General features: G+C 42.9%; 1 protein-coding gene across 1 annotated transcript in view; it reads left to right on the top strand.

Moving 5' to 3' along the window:
• The first annotated feature begins 500 nt into the window (after positions 1–500).
• Positions 501–9771, top strand: part of DSE (dermatan sulfate epimerase) — a 34402-nt gene continuing 25131 nt past the window's right edge. Inside the window, exons 1-2 of the mRNA XM_061460059.1 lie at positions 501–589; positions 1109–1178. The gene's annotated coding sequence lies outside the window, so the exon portion shown is untranslated. The remainder of the gene's footprint in view (positions 590–1108; positions 1179–9771) is intronic.

The following is a 9771-nucleotide window of genomic DNA, read 5'->3' as shown; positions in this document are numbered from 1 at the left end:
CCTCCATAGCCCCTTTGCCCGAGACGCGGTACCGATGCCAGGAGTTCTAGGCGCAGAAAATCAAATTGCCGACACTCCGGTTCCCGGGGCCAACACATTCCCCTCAGAAAAACGAGTTCTCTCGCTAAAAGAGAGAATCTGGGTATTTCCGTGAAGGACGAGCGGGGAGGAGCGGGCGGGGAAGGGAAAGCTGCGCGCACGCCACCGATAAATAAATAAGCGAGCACACACAAAACTGAAGGAGCGCCCCGGGCAGGGCCGGGTGGCTGCGCAGCCCGTGCGCCGGGGCCGTGCGGGCTTCCTCGCCGCTTCGCTCCGCGCGGTCCCCTCAGCAAGGGAGCGGGACCGCGGCGCTGCCCCTCTCAGCGGCCGCCATGGCGTGAGGGGCCGGGGGAAAAGTAGGAGGACGAGGAGAGGTAAAGAAGGAGGGCGGAGGGCGGGGAGGCGGGAGGTGGAGCGGGAGGGGGGAGTCATTTTCTTCCTGAGTTGAAAAACGCTCCCCCCCCGGCTCCGTCCCCTGGGGCTGCGGAGGAGAAAAACGTTCTGGCTGCCGAGAGGCCGGTCCGCGCCGCGCCAGGGGCCGCCGGCGGTGAGTGCCCGCGCGGTGCGGGGCAGCGCTCCGCTCCACTCCCGTCCCCTCCCCTCCTTCCCGAGCCTCCCCTCTGCCGGGCGGCTGGGCCCCGAGAGCACCCGTCCGCTCGCGCGGGGCTGGGGGGCGCCGGTTACCGGCGGGTTTGGGAAGGGGGACGTAGGAGCCAGCGATCCCTCACCCGGTACATCCCCATCCCAAGACAGCGGCCGGCGGAGGCGTTAGTGGGCAACGGGTGTCGGGGCCCGGGTCGACCCGGTGCAGGAGCGGGGTGGGAAGGGCGCGGGGTGGTGGCCGGGGGTGTCCCAGGCACGGGGTTTTCCGGGCTGTCCCCGGACGGGGCGGGTACGGGTTGCTGTTCGGTCACCGCCGGTCGGATACCCGCAACGTTGTGGAGGTGCTGGGCATCTCGCAGGGTGGGCCCCGTGTCCGAGGTGGGTTCGTGCGAGAGACGTGGCTTTTTCTGCTCAAAACTTTACCTCTGGGCGCCGGGGGTAACAGTGTTCTGCTCTTCCGTAGCACCGTTACCGCAAGAGCCGCCGAGCCTTTTGCTACTGAGTTAAGCCTCCCAAACATGCGTGTGTGAAAGGTAAGTGGTAGCATCCTTGCCTTAAACCTAGGCGAGCTGAGAGACGGAGAAAGAACGCTTTGCCCCATGCAACTTCCTGCTGCTTTTTTTTCTTTTTGCTAAAGTCCCGGGACCACAGCTCTTAACTCCCGAAGCTCGGTCCCCCCAGCCCCAGGGCGGCAACCTGCAGTTCCTTTAGCTGGTATTGCATGAAAGCGATGCATCAGCACTCCGTGTATCTCATGCCAACTCCTAAAATTCGGTTTGGTATGAATGAAAGTAACCATTCTCTCTGCTTTTTTGTCATTCCCTCTTAAAACATTATAAAGCCATGGTATTTCCCTACGTTTTCAAGCTGGAGTGGCTTCTTCTTTTGGACATAAACAAGAAATAAGAAATGAATACAATTGTGAATGAAATACAGGAAATATTGCTCTACTAGCTGGAGATTTTTAGTCACCCTAAGAAGATCAATTGCAATTTAAATATCACTAAAGTTTTAATATAGTCTAAACAAAGTCTCAGCTAAACATTGCCACATTATGTTTATCATGCCAACAGTTATAACTCGCCGTTTCAAAACAAAATGAACAATTCAGCTGAAGGGCAGCAGTGGGAATCAGTAATTCAGATGCTGTTTATTACTCTGAAAGACTCTTGCTGGGTAGCCTTGAGCAAGTCACTCCACCTCTCCATGGCTCTGTTTCCTTCCTCATAAAACAGATAAATGTGCTTGCTTGCTTCACTGGGGTGTTGAGAAGTTTAATTAATTAATTTGTTTCATAACTACTTGGAGATCCTTGGGTGCATTTTTCCACAGAAGCGCTAAGTACTAGTTCAACTAGGAGTTCCTTTACTGTGGGTCATTGCTTATGTGTGTTTTTTCAGTGATCTAAATTAACCAAGTTTTTTAGTGAAATCAACAAAGTAGCAGTTCTGGACTGGGGATTTCTTGACTCTCTGTAAACTTCACTAGGATGCAAAACCAAAATATATGAAACACAGAATAATTTACTGACACAGAACTACTGGTACTTTAAGCAAATGTCACTTTCTTTTCTTGCTATTCACAATAAGAGCTTGCTTTTGTTTTGTTTGAAGCATTGTGCTACTTTGCATAATTCTGAATTGCCTTGAAAAAGAAACAACTGAGTGCTGTTATATAATACAAGAACAAGAGATGAGATTAGTTTATAAACATATCTGTATCTTCGCCTATGGAGACTGACCTTAGAAGCACTTGATGCTGGTTTTCCACTGCATATTCATATGCAATCTCTTCTAAAACCTGTTCTTTAGCCATAGAGAGTATGGATTGCAAAGGAAGAAATACATGAACTGAACAAATTGGTTGCCTTTGGTAAAAGTTGATAGATTTTGGTTGCCTAAGAGAGCTCAGGTTTTATTACAATGTATATTAGCTATTCTGACTAGATATTAAAGAACTGCACCACTGTAGAAAGGAAAACATGTTTAATTACTTGGCTAAATGTTGAGTATGATTTTCTTAGTTTGCATACAGTTATCAGTAAAAAGGAGCAGGTGAAAGCTAGTTTAAAGGTACTTTCTAAAGGTTCATATCTTTAGAAACTCTGTCCTCATGAGGTCTGTGTACCGGTTTTTTTCCTCAACTACAGAGACAGCAAGCACATAAGCTTTTTCCAAAACTGAATTCAAGTGAAGTCTTGATAAAGATCAATGATAGCAGAAAGTCATTCCAGTACCAGGAAGCTGTTGGGTTGAGAATTAACATAGTGAGTCTGTATGCTGGTGGAGAAATGGTCACATCCATCAGTACACAGCAGTCTGAGCAGTGAGAACTAGGATTAAATGAGGCTGTAAATAAATCTGTAAAACTGAAGTGTCCCTTTTCTCAGAAGCGATTGCATTTAGCTAAAAAACTGAGTCACATTCTTAGGCTTGTATGTGGAAACCTGCACATCTGTCACCCACAACATACTCTAGCAATGAACAGAAAGAAATTTAGTTACTGGTGCTATTGTTCCTGGACATTTTGCAAGAACTAAAGCGTGTTTTGCCCTGTTTTTTTGTTTTTTTTTTTCCCCTAAAGGGATTAAAAAAATAGAGAAACAACTTTCCGTAACCATTGTTTCCTGGTTGAAATTTGGTAATCCAAGTGCCTGGTGAGTGAAAGAGAATGTGGCTCTTGCTTAGCAAGTGGTATTTAATTGGTAAATATGATACCTCAGCAGTGAGTTTGTCCTGGCTGTTTACACCTTCTTTACTGTCTCCATTCAGCAGAGGTAGATAAAAGAGCTTAGTTGCAGTAGTGTTGGTTGCTAAAGCTGTTAAACTGTGGTGCTAGTTTGTGTCCAAGACTGTAGCCACATATTTATTATAGACTCAATATTTGGCAGAAATCACGTCCTTTAAGCTACTTTTCTGTTTAGATGGGTAAGCTTTGTACCGATGTCTGTTAGTCCAGCTGGGATATGGTGAGGTGTGACAGAGCTGCGTTAGTAGAAACCCCAAACCCTTGTGCACTGCACTTTGCCTGAGCTCAGTTATCTACTCAGGAAGGGAGCAGAGCAGAGAAGGGGATTAAAGGCTGCAAGGAAAATGGAAATCCAGCTGATGTCACCTGGGATCTTTCTCATGAATGCTTTGACAGTAGAAGTTTGGCAAGAGTGAGGGTTGGTAACGAAGAGCTGACGGAGGGGTCTGGTCATTTTGGGAATCACGTGAAGGAGGGAGCGCTGGAAACAGTTTCTCACATCAGGTGTTGATGTAACGCCTTCATCTGCTCTGGGCCATGGTCAGGTGTGAAAGCCCAGGCACAAAGAGGCCATTATGTACGTGGTCTGAAATTACCTTTGTTTGGCCTTTCTTTCTGTTTTTCGCTTTTCTTAGACTCACAGAGTATACAGTAGGATTCAGCAATAGTGTTCTTTTGGGCAGCAAATGGATTGTAAGGACCCTGGTCAGGCAAGTATTGTATCTCATACCAGGTAATCATAGTTTTAACAGAAGAGTTCTTTCACCATGGTTGTCCTGGTTTATGTTCTTGTTTGGTTGGTTGGCTTTAATTTTATTTTTATTAAAAATACTAAAACTAAAGAATATTTTGCATGAAATTCATATGCCCTCTTAAGTCTTCTAATCAGATGGCTGCCCAGGGTTGTTAAAGTGTTTTCAAAAGTTGTTGAAAGTATTTGGGTGGCTGTTGCATCATTTTAAAGCCTTTTAATCAGATCCTTGGAGCCGTGGTGCATCACACTTTCTGCCAAAACAATCTGTCAGGTTTCAGTGCTGCTGCCAGAGCCATGCCTGCACAACTCCAGGTCAAAAATGAGATTATACGATTATAAATTTCAGCATTAACCTGCAATTTAATGGCTTTGTTGATGCCTACTCACACAGATTGCTCACACCAGCTGTGGGTAGCTAAATTTTGCGGGAGTAATGTAGCCTTTTAACTCCTTCTGCAGTTGAGGATTCTGTCCATGAAAATCTAATTGTCACTTTTTGTTAAGAGCAGCACTGAGGACAGTAGCCAAAGTACCTACAGACTAGTACATTTTACCATGTTTCCAAGTTTGTACCTTGAAAAAAAAATCAGCTGCATCTGGGTAATGTATATTGTATCTATGGTGAGAGAAAGGAACTGTATGCTATATCTAGATATACATAGAAACTGCAGATAATGAGATTAACAGATGAAAGCAGCAAACGTAACAGAATTATACCAATAATAATGAACACTATATTGATCTGCAGAGAGATATAACTGTTTGTCTGGGTACAATGTAAGCCTACAAACAGAGGCATTTATCCTGTAGCAGACAATCAGACTGAGAGAATACATAGGCTGAGTTAAAGACAGTTTAATAGGTAAAGCAAAAGCTGCACACGCAAGCAAAACAAAGCAAGGAATTCATTCAGTACTTCCCACGGGCCCGCAGGTGCTCAGCCACCTCCAGGAGAGCAGGGCTCCATCATATGTAGTGGTTACTTGGGAAGACAAATGCCAGAACTTCGTATGTCCCCCATTCCTTCTTTTTCCTCTGGCTTTATATGCTGAGCATGACACCATATGGTATGGGATATCCCTTTGGTCAGTTGAGGTCAGCTGTCCTGGCTGTGTCCCCTTCCAGCTCCTTGTGCACCCCCAACCTATTCACTGGTGGGGTGGTGTGAGAGGCAGAAAAGGCCTTGACTGTGCCTAAGCACTGCTCAACAGTAACAAAAACATCCCTGTGTTATCAACACTGTTTCCAGCACAAATCCAAAACACCACCCGCTATTAGCTACTATGGAGAAAATTAACTCTACCCCTGCCAAAACCTAGCACAAGAATAAATAGTTAACAAAAAAAAAATCAATATAGATGTGTATGCAAGACCAAGTCATAAACGGGATATGGAAACACATTAAGTGTTCAAATGAGTTTTGATCCCATAGAAACTGAAGGATGTGATGTGTTATAGAATTCCTGCCTATTAATATGACATCCCATGGAAATGCTTTGCAGATAAAAAATATTTGATATCTTCAGCTACTGAAGTCTATAGAGAAATACATATATAGAGAGTAAGAACTGGTTTGGTAAAATTCCAGTGGAAACACTTCATTTGTTTCCAACAACTTGGAAGCAGTTGAATGAAGGACATTAAAACAGTAAGATTAAAACTGTTAATTATACATAGTTGAGGACAGCAACAAGCCAGGGAACTTAAAACATTTACAAGTATTTGGAAGAGTAAGGGTCAAGGCTAACAAAGAAGTGCTAGTTGGAAAATAGAAATTAAAGTCAGAAATGGAAACACTAGTCTTGGTATCATATTTTCTGATGCTGTCATTGGCCTCCTAAAAAGTGAGGGAAGCTACATGGCATGAAGCACTTCGGGCTGGGTTAGGCAGAAGGAGGAATTCTGTTTTGACAGCACTGAAGTTTGCTTTCCACATTTGCACAAATGATTTATTATTTCCTGTCCTGTACTTGCACCTGCTGGGCATTGCCATTAACCTCTAAAGGTTTTCCAGCTCTTCCTGTGCACTTTGGTTGTACCACTTGATCCACACAGAGACCATGCTCTTTGACTACCTCAGATAACCTCTTCCCCTGCTCCCTTCCTCCTGTGAGGCACAGTTGCACTTCTGCTTTGTAGGCAAAGGAAGCCCTAAGCATGGCTTCTGATACCTCACATGAAAGGGTTCACAGCCTTACAGACCCCCTGCATGGATCTACGTGCACGGGCAGATGCATTACTTCTTAACAGTTGCCAAATGAATAGCGTTTTGCTACCCAGATTATTACAGGTGATTTTGTTCTGTATTTCTGCAGTATCTGTTATTGTCATAGTCCTAGGCCCCAAAGGGGTCCAGTTTAGTAGATGGATGAGTAGTTTGGTTTACTTCTGGGACATTACTGGAGGGGATAAAACTAGTGAACATATCCTTTTGGCCTATATGAAAACTCTCACTTCAGCTCAAAATAAAATGCTGATGCTCTAAGGAAAATCTTTCTGTGGTAGCTTATAGTTTTATGCCTTTGATGGTAAAAGTGACTGAGCTTTCATTCACTGAATGCAGATGCCTTAACAGGCATGTCTGTACTGGTTGGGGATGATTGCCTTCTGGATTCTGGATATCAAAATGACTTTCTCACTCATTCCATACAGTGAAGTACATAATAAAAGATCCCAGTAAGGATTAGTAGTAGCAATGTTTATGGAACCAAAAAAATCATTGACAAAGCATTTATACAGTAGGATAAATTATAAAATGGAAGAAAATTCCAAATTCCCAAGGGCATGTACACAATTTAAATCTTGTTTTTGATTGAGGCAGAGAGAAAGTTAAGCATTAAGTAAGTGCATGTGTATGTCCTGATAATTTATATATACAGTGGTAAAATAAACTTTTGAATGAAAGGAATAAACAGATGAAACTTGCATCTCAGACACCTTACACATCTTACTGTAAACTTACAAAATACTTGGTATTTGTTGTCCTGTCTGTACAGTTGTGGAGACTGTACCACTGTTCGTTCTCCCAGAATGATGGCCTCGCACAGCTGTGTACTGCTCCAAATAGATCATTGAATTTTGTGTGTAGATCAAAGGACAGATAAACAAGTTTATGGCTTGACTGCTGACATGATGTCATATGCTGATAATTCCTATAGGAACTGCTTGTTTCTGGTTGCCTTGATGATTCTCATAGCACATTATTGAGACATGTAAGTTGATACAAAGTTTCTTTCGAAGTATTTCAGGTCACTTCAGAACAAGGGCAATGCTAACACCTGGGTACCTGAGCTGTACTTTATTGTAGTTTTGATTCTGAATTATATTTGGGATTTCAGTATTTAAGCTTTTAAATACCTTTGACATAATGTAATTGTGATGTAGCATATTTCTCATATTGAAAAAAACAGAGGAAGCAATGAAGTAATGTTGCCTGGTGGTTAATGTCGTAATAGGTATTTTTCAAGTTATGAGCAGTGATTTTTACACCTTTCCAGCATTTTTATTGGAGAGACGGATGGTCATTGATTTTATCTCACTGACCAAAAGGCAGGTGGAGGAAGGACTCCCAACTGTTCTTTTCTTGGGGTATAGGAGTTTTGTGCACTGGTGTCTAGCCCTGCAGCTTTGAGAGGGACTCAGCAGTACTGTTTGCTGATGTGGGAACTATACAGCTTGGGAGTTAGGTCAGTAGATTTATTGTGATTGTTACAGTACAAAGATAAGTTTATAGTTTCCTTGGTCCCACTTCATCTGACACCTCATTTTGCTGTATCAGATCTGTTTCTGCGAGTCAGTAGGAACCAAATGGCAATATACATGGGAATTAGTCTCTATTGACCCTTTCACCTCTCAGTTTTTGTAGACTTACCCCACATTTTTTAGTACTTAAATGTCATTGGATTCAGTTAGAGGCCTCAGTTACTCTCCCATTTTTAAATATGTTTTCAATATATTTAGATCAGCGGTGAAATTGTTGGACAAAATAGCTCTTCAGTTGTTGTGTCATGATTTTAAAACACTACAATTTCCAACTGATTAATTTAGCTTTATAGATGCTGCTCCTCGTGTCAGCAACGAAGTCAGTTGCAACGTGTGTGACAAGTTTTGCTAATTATTTGAGGTATTTGGACAAAGTGCCAAAAGAAAGTTCCTACAGAAGTTTGCTTTTCTCTGCTGTGATCTAACCTAGCACTCCTCGTGGCAAGCAGGTATGTTTTGGCAGCTGTCAGTATTGGTACAAAAAATTGCACGCTCATCTCCATTTAATGGGACAAATACCACACACCTCTCATTCCAGCATTACCTGTTAGTTTCACAGTAATGGTGTGGTGGCATCTGTTGCTGGAGGTTGATTATTTTGTGTTAAAATATCTATGACTTTCCTGTGTGTTTTAACATTGGGCATTAAAATTGCTTGGTTTATTTCAAATTGCTTGTTTTATTATCAATTGCTTTAAGTGCTAGTGTTTTTGAATGGCCAAACAAGGTGATCTTATAATATAATTTGTGACAAAGTATAGTGACAAAATTGTTCATCATTAAATTGAGCATTACAATTACAAAAAACTGAGTGGGAAAGGTTTGCTTTTGCTTTTAATAGTTTATCAAGAAGTGATGCAAAAAAATATGGAAGTTAAGCCCTTGCTGATTCAGAAGTCATTGTCTAAGGTAAAAGTTTGCAGGCTGAACCTGGAGACTTGCTTTTTGTCAGTATGGTGGAACAGATTTTTTGTCAAATATTTGAACACAACACTTACTTGTGGAGGTAATTCAGGTAGTAATAAGGAGAACTGTAACCTTTGTGGAAAACAGGAGCCACCCAAAAGTTATTAAATACGTGGAGATTAGTTAAATGGTAACTGAGTTTTAAACTATCATTTATCTATGTATTCTATTATTACAAGCATAGAGGTTGGATACTTTAGCTGAGTGTCAGGGCTTCTCCCACCTTCTCTGGAGGCAGCCAGGTAGTTTTGGGGGTGGGGGGAGGCAGAAGAAAGCCAGCATCTCCACAGCAGAGATGCCAGGAGTTTGCCTGCAGGGTCTCCTGAGTAGTCATACATCCTGGGACCTCGTGGGCAGTTCTCTCCACATACTTGTGGCTGGTGCCTCCACAGAGGTTTGGATGGAAAGGAAAGTGGACTCTTTTGGAGCTGCCTCCTCCCTTTCACAACAACCTGAGCTCTGCAAAGTTACGGGGCAGGGTTTGCTGGCCCTACTGAATCGCAGGTTGTTGTCTTCACATCATAGGAAGGGCATCAGTGTAATTTAACCAAGCATAAATAAGAATGACTTTGTAGACCTGCTTTTGGCACTGCCTGTTGACTTCCTTCCAGATCTTGACTCTGAATATGCTGCCTACTATAGGTCAGTTTTCCAGTTATGTTGCTGTTAGTCTAAACAGTGTGGTATGGTAGTTCCTTAGCGTGGTTAGATGCTTAGGTTAGCTAGTTGCTTACATCCAAGGTAAAAAAAAAAAAAAAGGTTTACCATCTCTGTTAAATGCACACATACACGAAGGGAGAAAATGAGGGGGGTTATTGAATTCTTAAAGTATGGACTAGGGTTTTAGACAACACTGGAGGTGTCTGGTGATGGTGAAACGATGGGAAATGTGTGTC

Source organism: Pezoporus flaviventris, unplaced genomic scaffold (genome assembly GCF_033815535.1).
Source record: "Pezoporus flaviventris isolate CSIRO_AGI_PZ_B2104156 unplaced genomic scaffold, CSIRO_AGI_Pfla_v1 ptg000031l, whole genome shotgun sequence".
NCBI lineage: Eukaryota > Metazoa > Chordata > Aves > Psittaciformes > Psittacidae > Pezoporus > Pezoporus flaviventris.
The sequence above is the reverse complement of the archived record's forward strand: the minus strand, read 5'-3'. Positions and strand labels throughout refer to the sequence as shown.